The sequence below is a fragment of the Anomalospiza imberbis genome, chromosome 7 (genome assembly GCF_031753505.1).
Source record: "Anomalospiza imberbis isolate Cuckoo-Finch-1a 21T00152 chromosome 7, ASM3175350v1, whole genome shotgun sequence".
Classification (NCBI taxonomy): Eukaryota; Metazoa; Chordata; class Aves; order Passeriformes; family Viduidae; genus Anomalospiza; species Anomalospiza imberbis.
The window spans coordinates 6399227-6416940 of NC_089687.1; the positions used below are offsets into that span (position 1 = coordinate 6399227).

At 37.8% G+C, this 17714-nt stretch overlaps 1 long non-coding RNA gene across 6 annotated transcripts in view; it reads right to left on the reverse strand.

Moving 5' to 3' along the window:
• The window catches only part of LOC137476831 (uncharacterized), a 106159-nt gene that overhangs the window by 32089 nt on the left and 56356 nt on the right, over window positions 1-17714 (reverse strand). For all 6 annotated transcript variants that reach the window (XR_011000643.1, XR_011000640.1, XR_011000641.1 and 3 more), the window contains exons 3-4: window positions 9259-9369; window positions 2900-2979 (exon numbers count right to left, since the gene is read on the reverse strand). This is a non-coding gene — a long non-coding RNA (uncharacterized lncRNA). The remainder of the gene's footprint in view (window positions 1-2899; window positions 2980-9258; window positions 9370-17714) is intronic.

Below are 17714 nucleotides of genomic sequence, written 5' to 3' on the forward strand. Positions count from 1 at the left end.
CCTTGCCTTCCAGACCCCTCAGAACTGCCCAAAGAGAACAAATGTCCAGATGGCCTCCTGTGAGGACCCTTTCTCTAAAGTGATCTGCCATTTATACTCTTGGAGAGATGGATCTGGGAAGCTCGCACTGACCCACCACAGTCATCCTTACAGAAACTGTGGGGTTTCTTTTTAGAGTCAGGAAACAGCATTTCCTATTTCCTAAAAAAACTCTCTCTAGGAAGTGTTAGATTTCAGGATCATGTGTACTCAAGGACATCCCTCCATTCTCCCTTCCTCTTCCAGACAGAAGGGATAATACACATACACAGACGGACATTTTTACTTGCAGATACAGAGTATGATATTAGACCCAAAATTATTACTATTCACTCAAGATTTTACACAGAATACTGTTAACTTTCACTAATAATGACTTTTTATATCAGGCTCACAAAATTCAATAATAGATTTGTCTGAAAGAAGTTTTTACTTGTCCTCCAAGTGAAATAAGGCATTTTTGAGTGGCTGAGTTGTGCATCAAGAAACAAGAATTGTAAATAAGGAAGTACTTTGACTAGTGCAGAAGATTGATACAGCACCTGACAGCTTTCATTACGTAAATCTAATTTATTTCAGTAAACAAGTGACTGGAATCATGCATCATTTCTAAACGAGCTGACCCTCAGGTTTACATGGTTGGCTGATATGGGTTTGAAAACAGGAAACTCCAGCTGTAACATGAGTGACCCAGACAGCAAAAAGCTAGACACCAAACTAAATTGGAAGGCAGGAAGTCAAAGTTCATGCTCATACCACAAACAATACAAAAATAATGAAGTTCCTCTGAGATGCATTTGGCAAAGCCAAATGTCATTGTGAAGCATAAAATATAAAAGAACGTATAATATAAATGTTTATAGAAAAACAGAGCAAAGAATTGTTGACAATTTTCCAACAGTGTTCCAAAGAGCTATCTATCTGCATACATTTTCATAAACACTATATGTCCACTATAAACCGAACACTGACAGGATGCCTAATTCCCTCAGGTTCTCTTAACTAGGCCATTCAAAAGCTATGGGTTTTGATATCTTTATTCTTTGGTTTCCTAAACCTTGATTTAATTCCCTCTCAGCTCCCAGAATACTGCTGGTGTCCCTGCTCTGTTAGGCACTTTTCTTCTGCTCCTCTGACACTCTATTGTAAAGCAAGTTTTACTTCTCTAGGGACCAGCCTCTCGGCACTTTTGAGCTCTAGAGTGTTCCACAGGTTCACACAAAGCCTTGACAGCCCACATCCAGAAACATATCACATCCTGTTTGCATCAGAGCTCCCCAACGATTTCCCCAGCAGCTACACTTGGTCTGTTGCTGTTACCTCCTGAGACCACATTTCTACACAAACACTACAGAGACGAGAGTATGTGCCTACAGCAGAGCCACGTGCTCACTCTGGGGACAGAATAAGCCAGTGCAGAGGAAAGTCTAACACCTAACAGGGCTACAGCTCTGCAAGTCAGGGATGAGTCCACTGCTGAAGCAAATGGAGAGATTTACATCTGAGCAACTGGTGGTTGCTGGAGCTCTAATCTAGATCTACACAGATCCCTGAAAACAAGAGTTTTATTCCATACCAGGGCTGCAGCAGTTACATTCAAATCTTTCTAATTCCACTCTGCAGCAGACAATGGAAGTTTTAATTTAATTTCATGTACATTTAATTTATCTGGAACAATAATTCATCCCTAGACTCCTGACTAAGTAACCTGTCTAATCACCTGCTATGTGTTCCAGCTGCAGGGCTCCTCTGCATCCTTGTGTTCTGTAACCAACCTCTCTTTGCTACGATCTGTCCCACAGCCTTGAGCTCAAAAACTCCAAAGGTAATTTCTGCCTCTGCCTCTCTGAGAATAACCCTCATCCCCATTATGTCTATAGAGAAGGAAGGATTGATACAGCTGCACCCTATGTATCCTACAGAAGATACTTCTCTGCAGAACTCAGGGGCTGGAGCCTGCAGACACAGAAGGTAAACTCTGCATTGTCAAACATCTGCAAGAGCTCACAGCTGATCTAACACTTCACCACACAAACAACATTGGTATTTTCCACAAACCATGCTCAGATGACTTTTTCTCTGAAGTTCCTTTTTAATCTGGTTCTTTTTTTTTTTTTTTTTTTTTTTTTTTTGCTTTCCAACTTCTTGCGTTTATTCCCTTGACTTCTTTATAACAATGAATCTCAAAAAATATTATCCCCTGTTGAAAGAGTGGGAATCAAGTCACTGCGGGTCTTAGCCAAGGGTCTTCAGCACATGCATGTCTTGTGGAACCAACTCCTGTTTGAGCATGTGGATAAATTCTTTTAAATTGTAACACATGGCAAAAGGAAAACTGAAACAGAAAAGACTGAAATAAAAGACAGGAATTTTTAAAAACTTCCTTTTTATTGAATATGTCTTTTCATAATAGGCTGGGTAATTTTTGTGTTAAAAATATTTTAACATTTGAAACTCTAGTAAAATACTATTAACTCACCTGCCAAGAGTGCAAACCACATCAATTCAGAAGCTTTCCAAAAGCTTTATTTCTGTTAATAGCTACTGCTTACACAGAGGTCATTAGCACATGCCACCATTATTAGTAACTATTTTATTCACAAGAGATATCAAATCTCTTCAAGGAAGGCAAAAACTACAACAATAACAAGTGAAGTTTCCTTTGCCAGCAATATTTTGTAAATGCAAAATAAAATGCCAGTGCAAAGTGCAGACCCACAGGCTTGGGTCTACACTTTGAAGACAATGTAGCATTTTCCATGATGAAAATTTATATAGTAATTTTGAGATTATGGACCCATTCTTCAAATGAAACTTTACTGCCACTATTTACTGTTAAATTTGCTATGACAACACAGACCTGGGTTTGGTGATGCAATAGCACGGACAGAAACACAAGGCAGGAGTGTGGGATAAACTGGTACCTGCATGTACATTGATCTGTAGTGAAAATGCAGATGTGCTAATCTCTGAAAAACAAACACAACATTTGAAGCTGGATATTCAAGGGCTGGCAATAATTTTAAAGCTATAAGGACTCAGGCTGAGCTTGAAATGTGAAACAAATTGAAGACCATATTAAGGCAAATGAATATATTGGAAAATATCTCAGTAACTATTCAGTGAAACTCAGTTTATCCCAATTAAATGCAAGCTTTGTATTTTTCAATCAATGCAATTATAGAGTTACTGCAGTTTCTGTAAAACTTCTCTGATATATTTACAGTGCTCTAAACCTTTCTTGCACACAGTTCCCCATAAGATAAAGAAGTCTACAATTTCAGGGGAAAAACATAGAAAGCATTATCAAAATGGATACATGGATTTAATGACAGGTTTTGTTTTACTTATGCCCGGTGTTTTTACATTTTGCAACTGTAGTTGTGACAGATCTTCAATTTGTTTCCTCACTCAAGTAATTGAAGTTGCAATACTGTTTCCTGAATTTGCAATTTCAATTTGCTCATTCTTCTCCTGAGACTCATCTTTCCTCTTCATAGCAAAGGTTAACAGAATCAGTCAAATATGTCTTATCTGTGTCCCAGATTGGACCAGTGACAATTAGTAGAGAATGTTCTGTGCCTCACCTGGTTTGGCATAAAGAGATTAGAAGTGTTTAGGAAGGGAAAAGAATTATTATCCTCTGTGTTTAATTGTGATGATAGGTTACTAACAATCACTTCAGGGAGGGGGAAAAAAAACTTTTTCCTAGATATTTACAGCATTTTCTAACCAAGATTTTCTAATACTAAAGATCTGTATGCATGAAGTGCACAGAACATGTAACTCAAAGGTGAATGTGGTACCAACATTACACTGCAGAGAGCCTTAGTGCAACACTGACAGGTACACAGAGAGTAGATTCCAGATCTGTTTGTAATTAAGGGTATCTTAGGTCATTGCACAGAGTATCTTATTTGAATATAAATGTTTGATTTCCTTTCACAAAGAAGCAGAGTGGCTTAGCTGTAATTCAATATTATTGCATAGCTGAGGGCAGCCCTTTGCACATACACAAACACACTCGGTTACCACATGCACTCTGATTTATCATCTATCCTCAAGCAGGCACATTCAGTGTGGTTTATTATTTACCCCTATACATGCACGTGTGTTTGCACACACTTACTGCAGACCACTGGTGGCTGCCAGCTTCTGTGCTATCTCAAAAACACAGTGAATATTATTTTGCTCTCTCTAACTATCAAAACAAATCCCATTTCACAGCAAATTCAGTGTGTGCAGCAGACAACTCTCTCAGGCCACTCACAGGGGTTTCTCAGTGTAGGCCTTGGGACACTCAGTGGTAAGAAAACTTCACCATCACGTGAGTTTTCCTACCACAACACCCACACCCTGCTGTCCTTTTTTATAAACTCATGTAAGAAAGCTCAAGTCTGAGTCCTGGTGTAGTGGCACTCCTGTGGCACAGCAGGACTGTGCTAACAGGGAACACACCCCCTTTTGCCATGCTTAAGGAAAATCACATATCTCTTTTTCCCTAAGGCAGCTTGATTTGAACCCAGCATCTTCAAACTCTAAAGACATGCTTGTCCATCACTTGGCTAAATGGAGCAATTCAATAACTAGCAGATGTGCAAACAAGCTCTCAGAGCATTCACTGGTGTGTCCCCCCAGTCTCTCAAGATGCTGCTCGGCATGGCCTAGGACACTGCAGCTCTGCTGAAGCAGCCTGAAAAACAGGCACAGGCAAAGTGTAAATCCTTATAGCAGAAAAAAATGGTTTGCAAGAGGCCAGCTTAGACCTCCCTACTCCAAAAAACTAGAATAGGTACTTTCCTGTGCACTGAACAATAGTAGTTCAACTTGTATGTGTGCATCTAAATAAATGTTATTGAAAATAAAATCTCATGGCATTTTTAATTAGTTGAGAAGCTTTATGTGACATTTCCCTTACATAAAATAAATATCCAAGTTTACATATGCACTGTGGAATTTTTTGATCTCAAATGCTCTTTCTTACTTCATTTCTCTCTGCATCCTTCTAGATAAGGAAATTTGCTATAAATTTGGTATAAATTCAAAACTAATCTCTATTAACTACAGAAACACAAAAGCCTTGCTTCTGCTGTGGTATCTAAAATGGATTGCCTGGGCATGTGCACAGCACAAAGCACATTTTTCAGCTGGCTTCAAATCCCAGCAAACACCACTCAAAAAAACCAGAAAATGAGCAGAAATGTGAAGTAGTAGGCATTTAACAACAATGCTTAAACAGCAGCAATATGTTATTTTGCTCTGATGTGAAGCTGAAATATTTTCAGTTGACAGAGTTTGGAGCTGATCTTTTTCAAGGACAGGAAGGAGAGTTTTTCTAAGTTATTAAATCAGAAGAATTTATAGATTCAGGCACATAGAACAAGATCAGATGTGTCCAACAACTCTTCTTCACATGTGCTGTACCCATCAAAGGATGAGGAGGCCCAACCTGCCAAACAAATGTTTTATATTGAGCTGGAGGGTTCCAAATGTCTCACAACAGTGTCAGATAAACAAAAGGAGACACGAGAAGGTGACAGCGAAGCTCTCACTCAAGTGTTGCTTCTGTTTCGAAGATGAGTGACAGACAAAGAACTTTCCCCCACTTAACAAGAAAAAGAAATCTCAGACTATTCAAGCCAGACAGCCAGAAATATCAAGGATGTGCAAAATGTTTTCTAAGATAAAATAGAAAAATATATTTCTGGCTTAAAGAGAAATCCAATCAAAATAGCATAAATTACGCTTCCAATTGTAACTTTTATAAGAAAATCAATGCCACGGTAATAACATTTCAATAATGTCATTAAATATTAAACTTTACTGACCACAGAGATTGCCCACTTATCAGTTTGATTTCTTTTCTGCTAGAAAATAATTGTATCAGATAGTAATTGATTGGCCAGTAATAATTCATGTAATGAATGTAATAAATATACATTTAGCTCTGTGCAAAATTACTATAAAACAAATCTCCACAGAAGAAGCGTGAGATGGCAGAATTAACAAAACAGGGGACAGCCAGCAGAATATCCATTTTTTTTCTTTGATGGATATTGATTTACGATGCAGTGGAAGAGCTGAAACCACTGCCTGCTTTACCACAGTAAAGCTGCATAACAGCACCAGCCAGGGCCTGTGTCAGCACCCCTGTGAGGGAGTGGGGCAGGCTGGGGCAGCTGGGGACATCCCAGGGCACCAAATGTGACAGAGGCAAGGATCAGGGTCTGGCAGGGACATGAGCAGACCTGGCCCCGCGGTGCCCACGGCTGGGCAGGGCTGTGACATCTCGCTGGTGCAAGGACTGATGGCACTGGGGGATGAAATGGGGTCTTGTGCCATGGGTGGGGTGGCAGAGGTGCCATGGGGCACCTAAGGACTATCAGTGCCCTGACAGCAAGTCAGTAAATCCTATCCATTGAAACAAAAATACAGAAATGTTCACCTCCAACAACCAATTTCCAAGGCAAAGAGGCACCCAGCATCAGAGAAGATCTATTTTGATAGAGCCACAGCCTGGCACTGGGAAAGCTGCTGCACACATTTCCATGTTTGGTTTTTTGACTTTTTAAGTAAATTGATTAAGGGAGAAGTCAGCCTGGGCAGATCCCACAGTCCCATTAGAACCTGTGCATAAATGGGAAGCCTGTAAAGACTCAAATGGAATATATAAAAAGCTTTTTTATATATCACTGAAGAAGTGAACTTGTTTCTTTTGATGGGTATAACAATTTTCCTAATTCAAAAAATATTCCTAGCACTTCCCTACTATTTGAAGTTGACTCACTTGAATAAAGTTACTGCTAATTTAAACCCATGTAAGACAGAAATCAGACATCAGTGCCAATGTCCTCTCTCTGTAAATCAGCAAAATTCCCTCTCTACTAAAAGTGAGATTTCACAGTCAATTTAAGCTGATCTAAGACTGCACTGCTCCTGAACAGGGCAATCCAACTTCCTTTTATCTCCAGCTGCGTGTTCCCACCACTTCCCTTGTGTGGGCTCTAGAGATCATACAGCCAAAGGATAAACAAGATCAGCTCACTGATCCTACTGAAAACTAACACTGAAAATACTTAGTTTTCAGCCAGTCTCCAAAGAGTTGAAAACACCCCTTTGTGTGACAATCTACAGTTAACCCTTGCATAAATTGTTTGGGAAACCTCCCCATTAGACATAAGCCCCCCCCAAAAAAAGGAATTTATCAATAACTGAGTAAAAAGTAAGATACTACAAAAACTTGGCAGTCTGTTGTGAGCAATTGCAATATTTTAAAAGAACAATTTTTTTTCAGTTTAGAAATGTAAACTGAAATTCAGTCGTCACAGATGCTAATGCATAAGAAACAACAGTTCAAATGAAACAAATTTCAGCAAAACACTAATTTTGCACGATATATTTCAAGTCTACAAATACTTAGTTCACATGAGAAATATGATCTAAGGAAAAAAACTCATAATGAACATGTTGTCACACTCTTCTTAACTTTTCTTTAGCATTTTTCTTACCTGATTGTTTTAAAACATTATGTATTTTTAACCTGGAATTGGAGATTTTAATTTGCATATTTTTTCAGGTATCTTTTGCTAACTCTGCTTATAAAGCAATTAGGAAGATCTTTTTTTCCTCTGTTCCCATCTTTCTTGCTTGTTAGATTTTATCTGGGCATTATTGTGATGATAAGCATCCTGTTCTTTTCTGAGGTTCATTTTGTGCTGTTTCTGTTTTTATCTATCTTCTAACGTGTGTTGCAAGATGAGAAAGAGCATTTTTTATGGCAGCTAAAGACACAGCAATAGAATAATGTGGGAAGAATAGGTTGTTCTTATTAAGTTACTTATACCATTGCCAAGTGGTTTAATGTGTACATTAGACAGGCAATGTGAACAAATAACATCATCCTAGATAAAACTCTAAGCATTAATAATATCAAAATAATTGGCCAAGTTCTGAATTTTGAAAACCATCAAGCTCAGAAGTGTAATTACTGTTTTCAGCCCTGTTCTGATGCTTGCATCTTATAAACACACATTTTTTAAACTTAAACATAGTCCTTCTAAGGATGGTAACCCACCTGCTGAGGTCTCTGTGCAGGTGGAATTCCCAGAAAGGACTTAGTAAGAGTTTCCAAGTGTCCCCACACTGTCAAAAGTAAATTAAGGGCATCTATGAAGTCTGCTAAAACAAGATTTTTATTGCAGTCATAATTTTTATGCTGTAAGCACACAAATTAAAACAGGTAAATGTCTTTATTACAGGTCTTTGAAAAACAATCAAAGAGTAACATTTGGTAGATACAGACCTAAACTTGATTTGAATTGAGGACTTAAAAGCCTTAGACAATCTGTCCTATTACTGTGCTCTGTAACATTTGGCTTCTTAATGTGTTCTTCTGTTGTAATGTTATTATGAGCTGGATTATTACCAACTGCTTGTGTGTGCAGCTTTGCTCCTGTGCACTGATTTGTATTTTTAATACAATAGCCCCCATTCACACACTAAAAAATCAGCCAGCATGTACAGATTGTAGAAGTTTTGTGCAGATTGGTTCACAGTCAGTTGGACCTCTATGACTAAACTCTATTTAAACATTAGGTTTTTCATGGTGCTCTCTCAAATCAACAGCAGGGGCAAAAAAGATTACTTTCTTGAGAGTGGGCAACAGTCATCTACACACAAATAAGTCAAATGAGAAAAAATGGGAAGAGCCTTCTTTTAGGTTGATCATGGCTAGACAGGGATTCTTGGAGATTATTCAGTGATTCAGTAAATTCACTAAACATGACAAGATGCTAAACCACTAATGGTTTCTATTCTGACCTTTTCTACTCTTTATCTTTTTGTCTGTTTTTTATCATGTAACCTCTTAGGGAAGGAAATATTGCCTTCTTTTATGTTGGGAAATTGCCCAGAACATTGCAGACACTACCCAAACAAGGAGTAACTATAATAACAAAAAGAGGAGGAGGAGAAGGAGGAGGCTTACTTGACCCCATACCAGCATTCCCCTAAAGACTCCTATTAGACTTGATGGAATGGTAACCTGGCTTATTGCTTCAGCAAAACTGTCTGTAGTAAATTGCACCAATATAATTAATGCCATCAAAATTTACAGCAGAAAGGGAACATTGCTGTGCAATCAAGAGATAGCTGAACTTGGTTTTGAACGAGTCAGGTATGATGGTGAGTGTAGCTACTTAAGAATATACAAATCCATACCCGTTGTGCTGTCCTGAGACAGAGTTAAAGAGATCTAGTCAGTTCTGCTCCTGCCTTCATAACCTTCAGCATGGCCCTGGTAGATAACTCTGTGTGCCCTCATCTCACCATCTGTAAAACAGAGATAACAGTTCTGTGCGTCAGAGCGTTTGGATATCTACAAATAAAATGCTGCATTTTAATACTGTTCAATATTATTAACACAATCTTTCTCCACTCAATAAGGTCTCAAAGACAAACATTTCCCTTTGATCTTCCTTCTGCAGCATGCCCTCTGCTAGTCCTCAACAACACGTTTTAAGTAGCGTATGAAAAAGGCGAATGTAATGAAATTAACCCTGCAAAGACCTCATTTTCCCTAGATTTGATGATGGAGATTCTCTACTGTGATAACATTTTTTAACCTTTATAATTTCACAAAGTGCTCGTACCAGATTCTGTTCATCCCTCATATTTCATGACATGTAGTCCCATTTCTCTCCCATTTATGAAATACAGCACAAGCATGACACTTCAATTTTATAAACTTGCAGTGCTACACAAGGAACGCTGCCTTCCTGTGTCATTAATACCAACATCATGATTCAGACCCACGGCCTCTAAGTCTTTCTTTTAGGTTAATTTATTGCAGCAGTAAACCAATTTCTTTGCTTCCTTCTACTATTTTATGTAACAGTGTAAAAATTTGAAAAGTATATCAAAACTTCAGCTATCCTTAAAAATCTTCTAATATTTCTATGGTCTCACATATGTGATTTTGCCACCAGCCTTGTGACTACTGGCGGGCACCCCAGTAGGATTTGTTTCATTTTGTTGATCCTTATGGGTATTTGGTATACCAGATAGTAAAATAATCCTTTGCATAGTTGTCAGAATCTGTCTCCTTAATTAAGAGTGATCTTGCTCTGTGTTGCATAGAAAATCTGGACTTTAAAAGAACACTGGAAAACGTTTCTACTGGAAAAAGAAGCTGCAAGTAAGTATAAATATAAATATAAATTTAGACATCAAGAGAGAATATGTGGTAAATATTATAAATATTTATAAATATAAATTTAGATATAAAGAAAGAATATATGTTAAATAACCAATTCCTATGGAAAGAATGGCCCTAAAATAACAAGCAGATCAAAGGTATCTTTGAGCAGGGCTGTATTTGCAGCTCTGTTACTGCTCCTGCCTCCTGCTACTGTTCAGCCTCCTGCTATCCACAGGACTTCTCTTGGTGCACAGGACAGCTCTTCATAGCTCCATACTTCGCTGTGGTTTTAGTTTAAGTCCTGGGAAAAAGAGATCTCACTCCACATGACTGTTTCTCCCACCACCCAGCTTTCAGTTTCATTTCATTCTGGACAGTATTAGCAACAAAATATTTAAAATTATCATAAACTGAAAGTTCTTTGTTGTATTTGATAGCTTTCCCACTGAAAAATACTTAATATGCAGTATTACTAATATTAACTATTCTAAATGCCCAAATGCAGAAAATTTGACAATTACTTTCTCACATCAGATTCAAATGACTCAAAATTTCTCTAGTTGGTGCTGGTTCAGACTATGATATGCATGGATTTGAGCTTTTGAAATATCATTTTTTGTTCCAGATTATGATCTTATAAGACAAGACTAGTAGCATTAATAATAAATGCAATTTTGATGGTTTTAGTTAAGGAAATATAGCTGAATCCAAAATTACTCACTTTGTATTGAGCATGTTTGGTGGCAATTTTGTCTTAGCAAAGCCATCATAAGGGATTTAAAACAATGACTTTAAAAATTGAAGAAATCAGTGGAGTTTTAGGCCCTGAGACTTTTAAAGTAGAAGGCTTGATTAAGTGAAAGTTAGTTAATGACTGCAAAAAATGTCTTACAAAAAATACTTGAAATAAAATTCTAAAATGCAGATTAAGAGCTGTAAGCAGTTTAAAACCTAAATTATTCTGTGGCACTGCAAAACCTGTGTTAAAGGTTATCTATGCACACAATACAATGCAAATACAAATAATGCATTTCTACTAAGACAAAGCTATTCCAAAGATACAAGTATAAAAGCACATTTCCTTAAAGCACAATTAAAGCATAGAAGACTGTGCCTCTTTATGTTGCTTTAATGTTTAAGGTAATTGAGAAAACCAAATTGAATATATTTGCATCAAAAATATGTTTAAAATAATTACAAATTTGTAAATTCAAGCATTCAGAATGATAGAAAATGGAAGAAATCTAGAAAATAAAGATGGCTCATCATGCTGGATTTGTTTCTAATTCTATCTATTGTTCTGCAATTCCTACCCATAAAAAATTTAAATCTATAATTTATGGAAACATCTATAACCTTAAGGTCATCACACAGAAATGCCATTATGTGGAACCTTGTAAAAATGTTGCCAGCAGTGCCTCTGCTGTACTCCATAGCTGGCATTTCAGCCAGCCTTCTGCAGCTCAGAGTCACAGTAACAAGATTTTGAAGTTTAAATCTCTTTAAAGGAGAAAAGCTGCTTTTTCATCCCTTTCTCCAAGCGTACAATATAATTGGCAAAGTATCAGGAATAATAAGAAAACTGGTTGACACAAACCCCAGGAGGAACAGAGCAGCTTTTGTTCTGAGCTCTCATCAAAATCTTGGAAATCTTGCAATAGGAAATGTTGTTGGAATGTAGGTTCTTATTCAGAGTTCTGACACGTTAGGCCTGCAAGATCTGCAATCTCTTACCTGCTTCCATAATTATTGGACACCTTTCCTTGTGCTGCCTGCAGCTCAAACAGCTCTACACTTAAATATTTAAAATTTTCTTGATGCAAAATAAATACATTTCATTGTTTATTAATGCATCATTATTTGAGAGAAAAAAAAAGTTTTGCATTGGTTGTACACTTTACTGTGCAAGTAGTCTCACCAAATCTGTTTTTAAGTGCGCACGGACATGTAATTCAAGCTCTCTAAAACTGAGTTACTTCCTTCTAATCAATGTAGTCACTTACAGGAGGGCACCACTCCATAAAAATTACTTGAACTGCTATGTTTTTGTCCATACTGCCTCCACTTATGTATGATGTTAGGATTTCTGGGGAAGTATCTCATAGATGGTAAGTAGACTGAGTTGGATGTGTTCCCATAAGGAAGCAGTTTGTTTTTTCACTAGATGCCTCTTCTGCCTTGGAAAAACAGAGGTAAAACAAACAAACAAACAAACAAGCATATTTCTGAAGAGAAAATATTATTATAACAAAGATTTCTCTGACAGAAAACTGATTATACTATATTTGTTTCTACTACTGTTCAAGAGGGAAAAAAAGTCATTAATATAAATTACACCAAGAAATATTCAGCTCAAGGAATAAGTCCAAATCAGTTTCCACTTACAGCTGAAACCAAACACAGAAAAACCTTGAGGTAAGAAGCAGAAAAAGTGGCAGTGTGCAGGAGGTTTCAGATCAATCAGATCAAGCTGATGTCACCAACTGCCTTTTGGTTATGTCAATGAACAGAAGATGCTCACCATGAACCACAGAAACCAGGGTGCCATCTGTGGCAGGTTGATGGCATTTTCCCCTCTCATGTAACACCATGCTTTATTTTTAGGTGGGTCTGCAATTAAGGGAAAGGAAGTAGAACCTGATCACTACAGCTTTCTCTCCCTTTCAAATTTCTACTCTCAAAAACACAACAGACCTCCTTTTAGCAACACAATAAAATTTTGCTAAAGATCAGAAATATTGTAAATATATTTTAAAAATCCAATGTATTGCCTATCTTCTTGTAAGATGATGCCAATTTTTTTTCCATTTTAACTTTGCTCTCTCATTTTCAGTTTGAGTTACAGCCCCTTAAGTTAGAAACCTAAGAACTGAGCCATCCCTCCTAGGTGGTTATGTACTGTATCCTTGGTTCAGAGTGTTCAGAAAATGGTTCCAATGAAGTAATGAAAAGATGCTTATAAATTATAATTTATCAAGTTCTTACAGACCTCTGAGAGATACAAACATGGCAACATCACAAACAAAAGAAAACTTCAGTGGGTCTCGGTTCTATACAAAAATTAATTTGACAACAGAGATGTATTTAGTAATTACTGGATGCTCAGAATATGTGTAGCTCCTTCTGCTTTCAGAATGAAGTTCAGGAGGGGATTTTTGAGGGTGGAGGACTGAGGGAGAGGAACAAGGGGAGCTGCAGTTGAGTAGTCAGTGGCAATGGCCATTGCTTTACAAAGAAATCATGCCAACTGTAGCAAAAGGAAAAGGAAAATTACTCAAAAACTCGATTTCACTTCTTTGTTTTCATTCTCTTCGTCCACTCTTGTATCTGCAACATTAATTCACTGATTTCAGCTTTCTAGTTATTTTAGAAGCACTACAATGATGCCAACTGGTGTAACCAAGAGCTTTCAGTGAAACACAGAGAGAGGAACATTGTATAACTAAAAGTCAGTTAAACAGTTCCCTAAATTAATTGGTGCTGTGTAGCCCAAGGCTATAAAAAGTCTTGACTGGGCCAGCAAAGTTTCAAGCCTGCATCCTGCCTATCTTTCTGCCGCAGGGAGCCTTTGTATAGGGCTCATTGTTGCACAAAGCAACTCCTTCAGCCAAGCAATCACTGCAGGAATTTAAGCCTTATTTGAGGGGGTTATCAGAAGTCGTTGTTTTGATGTTGCTTAATTTTCAAGAAAAGAAGAGATGCTAATCCAGGGTCCAGTTCATTGAATTGCATTCTGAATTCATTGCTTTTCATGTTAGCTGTGCTCTATTTGTTGGTCCTCGTTGTTTTTTAATTCATTTATATTTTTGAGGAAATACTCATGTTTCTTTTTCATGAGAAACCTCAGAATGTTTCTCTAATCAGCTGATAGGCAACTCCCTTTGCAGACAACCATAGATGTGCACTATTAACTCTGAAGTCATTCAGTTTGGATGTATACTACAAAAGAGGGCATTTCTGCCTAAACCACAGATTTATTTGTCTCTTGGCTTGATAACTCATTCCAGGCAAACATTTCTTCTAACCTCAAATACAGACATTTCTATTTGGATTGCAGAGATAAAACCATAATAGAAAGTAAAATGTGAGGTTTGTCCTAGTCAGTAAAACCTTTTCTACCTTGATCAGAAAAAGAACTGCTCTTCATCAGTTCTTTGGAAATTTACTATAGATATTCATTGACTAATGGCTGAGAAGTCCAATTTTCTGTGTCTGCAGGTATAATCAGGGTTTAGAAGGATATTTCACTAAACCTTCAAACCAGTGCAAACCACTGGAAGTCCATCATCATCCGCATGTTCAGTCTTCTCCAATCCTCTCATTGGGACATTCAGTTAGGTTAAATTATTTGTTATCCACGTCCAAGCTCTTCTTTGGTGTTGTTTAAATGAGGGACCATTTCATGCTGTGTGATCTCAACTTCCCTTGATGACAGCTCTATCCTACTGGAACTATGAAACTGTCAACATCAAGAGCAAAATTTAGGTGTGCAGAGACAAAAATGGCTCAGCATCTATCCCACAAACTCTTTCAATAGAGGTCAGCAACCTCACCATCTATGGGGAAAACTGCAAAGCTCAATATTTCCATCAAACAGCCCAAAATATGGCTAAAAGTTTCTTGCTGGCTGAAAGTACAAGGAAAATACCTTGTAGATCTTGCAGTTTCAGAAAATGAGTAGAATAGTGCCATGACAGACATAGAATAAGACAACAGATCACCTTGATTGAGCAGAGGTGAAAGGTGTGCATAGTCAGCCTTTGGGGCGTAATGCCTTGTAGTAAACTGAGGTGCTATAAGGTGATTTTGTGACTGTGACAGGCAGGCCACACCTGCAGTGTTCCATTTTCTTAGGCACAGTATTGCCACAGTCAATGTAAGGTAATTTGAGGTCACCCTCACCAACAGATCAAACCCAAATTTGGTTAGTTTTTTGGTTGCTTTTGGGTTTTTTTCCTCCTAAAAACCCCAACAGCCTAACTAATTAAAGAAACATTAACTTATCATGCATGTTTCCTAACTCAGCCAGCATGCTGAGATCATCTAGCATTCAAGGTTTTCTTGGAGTCCAGTACACAATGTGTTATCTTCTTTTCAAAAAGCATTAAGCTGCTGCGGTGGCAGGGAAATGGTTTGCCTGGAGTCATCCAGCACATGAAAAGTAGAGCCATTATCAAAACCCCGGAGCCTCAGCTGACAAGTTCCATGTAGCAAGGACTGGAGTGTAGCTTCTCCCTAGGTAAATTAAAATGTTGTGGTTTGTGTCAATAGAAATATGTGAATTTCTACACTGCATTAGGCCCTAGCACATATTACCTTCATTTGTCAGTGGCCAGCAGGAGAAAATGCAACCATCCCCCCACACCCAGCTGATAAATGTTTTGCTTTTTGCCCTCATGCCAGCCATTATATTTTCCATGGATCTCTCAAAATGCATTTTCACATTAGTGGTTAGAAGATCTAATGGCTTGCCCCACTAATGTCAGTCTTGATCCTAGCAATATAATCCCACAATTTCCCTTGTATGGGCTCCAATTCCACAACGAACCAACTTAGGGAACTAAAATGCACAAGATTAACCCTACCAGGAAAAGAAAAGTGAATAGTCATCTATCCTTTTTCTGCCTGAAACTTATTACTGTGGGAGCAGGCATTACAGATTGGAACAGCTCTGGATATATACAATATTCCAACAAGCATCTCCTTTCTGGAATCCCTGTCCACTTTCAGATTCAGCAATCTGAAAATCACAGCAGTGCTCCCAACACGCCAGGGCAGTGACCTCCCTCTGCCACTGGCTCTCAGGCACCCCAGCTGTGTGACTTCCTCAGCCAAAGAGCAATAGGTCACATCTATATTAGGTTCATTGACTGTCCCCTTATTTTAGTCTTGTAAAATTAGAAGACAATAAGCTCCTCCTCTGTTTTCTCTAGGCCATTCATTATTTTATAATTTGCCCCCCTGTTATTCATGTTTGTTCAGAACCAACAGTGTCAGCTTTTTTTGCCAAGGCCCCTGCCCTGAAGAGTCTCATTACTCATTCCTGGGTACCTCCTCTGACAGGCACAACCAAAGAAATATTTTAGTGATTTCAAAATGTACTGCATTTACTCACAACATTGTCATTCATTTTCATAAATGCAAATCTGCCCTGCAGGAATTTGATTCTGTATTACTTTCCTGTTCATGGTTTAATTTAATTACATGTAAAGTCGATACAAAATGGAACTATTCTTAGGAAATAATATTTTACATCCATTCTTTACTGACATAAATTACAGTATCAAGTAAACTGGAAAAGAAAATCCAACCCAGAAAAATACAAGCATATTAATTAAAACACACTGTCTGTCCCTTACTAAATTATACATTTCTAAATCTTTTAGAGGCATGCCTTTTCAAACAACTCAGGGGATTTGCAGTTGCCTACCCAGCTTTTCATTTCTAGGTCACTTGTTAAATCTACCCCAGGTCAGCTCTGACTGAAAATTATTACTGTCTGGCAGCTGGTTTGTAGTCTACATAAAATGAATTAGTGGTTTCATTCCACTTCCTAATGGACAAGTGGCCCCATCTTACTCTTCGACCTGAGTGACACTCCATTGACTACTGCAAGGAAAGAACTAAATAAACTCTTTTTATTCTGTAGGTAGGTCCTCATGGTTAGCAAAGAAACTGGTGGGACTCTCGGGCCTATTATAGTACTACTGTACAAAAGATAAAGCCTTCCATTTATGGAAATCCTGCAATCAGAGCAGATAAAATGTTATTTTGTGAGTTGTTGTGGTGATTATTTTGGTCCTTTGTCATGTGATTCAGAGGGGAATATGCTACAAGTTGTCCCCCGTTACAGTTAAAAGGAGATTTGTCCCCTCCACACCATTGCACAGTGCAAAGGGCAGAGAATGTGTGTACACGTTCTTCCACATCAAGCAAGAAATCACAGGAATAACTCACAAAGGTTTCCTGTTTAATAGTAGTAAAAAGAAAATTGCTATTTGTTAGATATAAAAATAGATTTTAAATGTTTGAATAATACATGATTGAAAACAGATAAAGAGATTTGTTATTTAACAGCAAGAGACGGAAATGATAATGTCATCCATATTTGACTTCTACTGGTTGTACTCTCCTGGCACTAGGAATAGGACAGGTTTACTTGTCTTGAAAACCACCACTATTACACTTTCACACACATTGCATTCCTTTTTTTTTTTAGAGTAGACACAAGTACAAAGGCACCAATATGTATTATTAAAGAACTTTGTGTCTGCCTATTTGTATTTGAAGTATTTCTCACAGAAATAAAGTGTAAGTAAGTCCATTATTTTCTCCAGTTTCTCTTGTCTTTTTTCCTTGGATGATAAATAAGTCTGTGTGACTCTAGTACTATCCCTGTCTGTACCGAGCTAGGACAAATTTCCCCTAAGGTTCCCATTTTTGCCTCCATTTTCATTTGTCATTCTGCTCAGCCTGC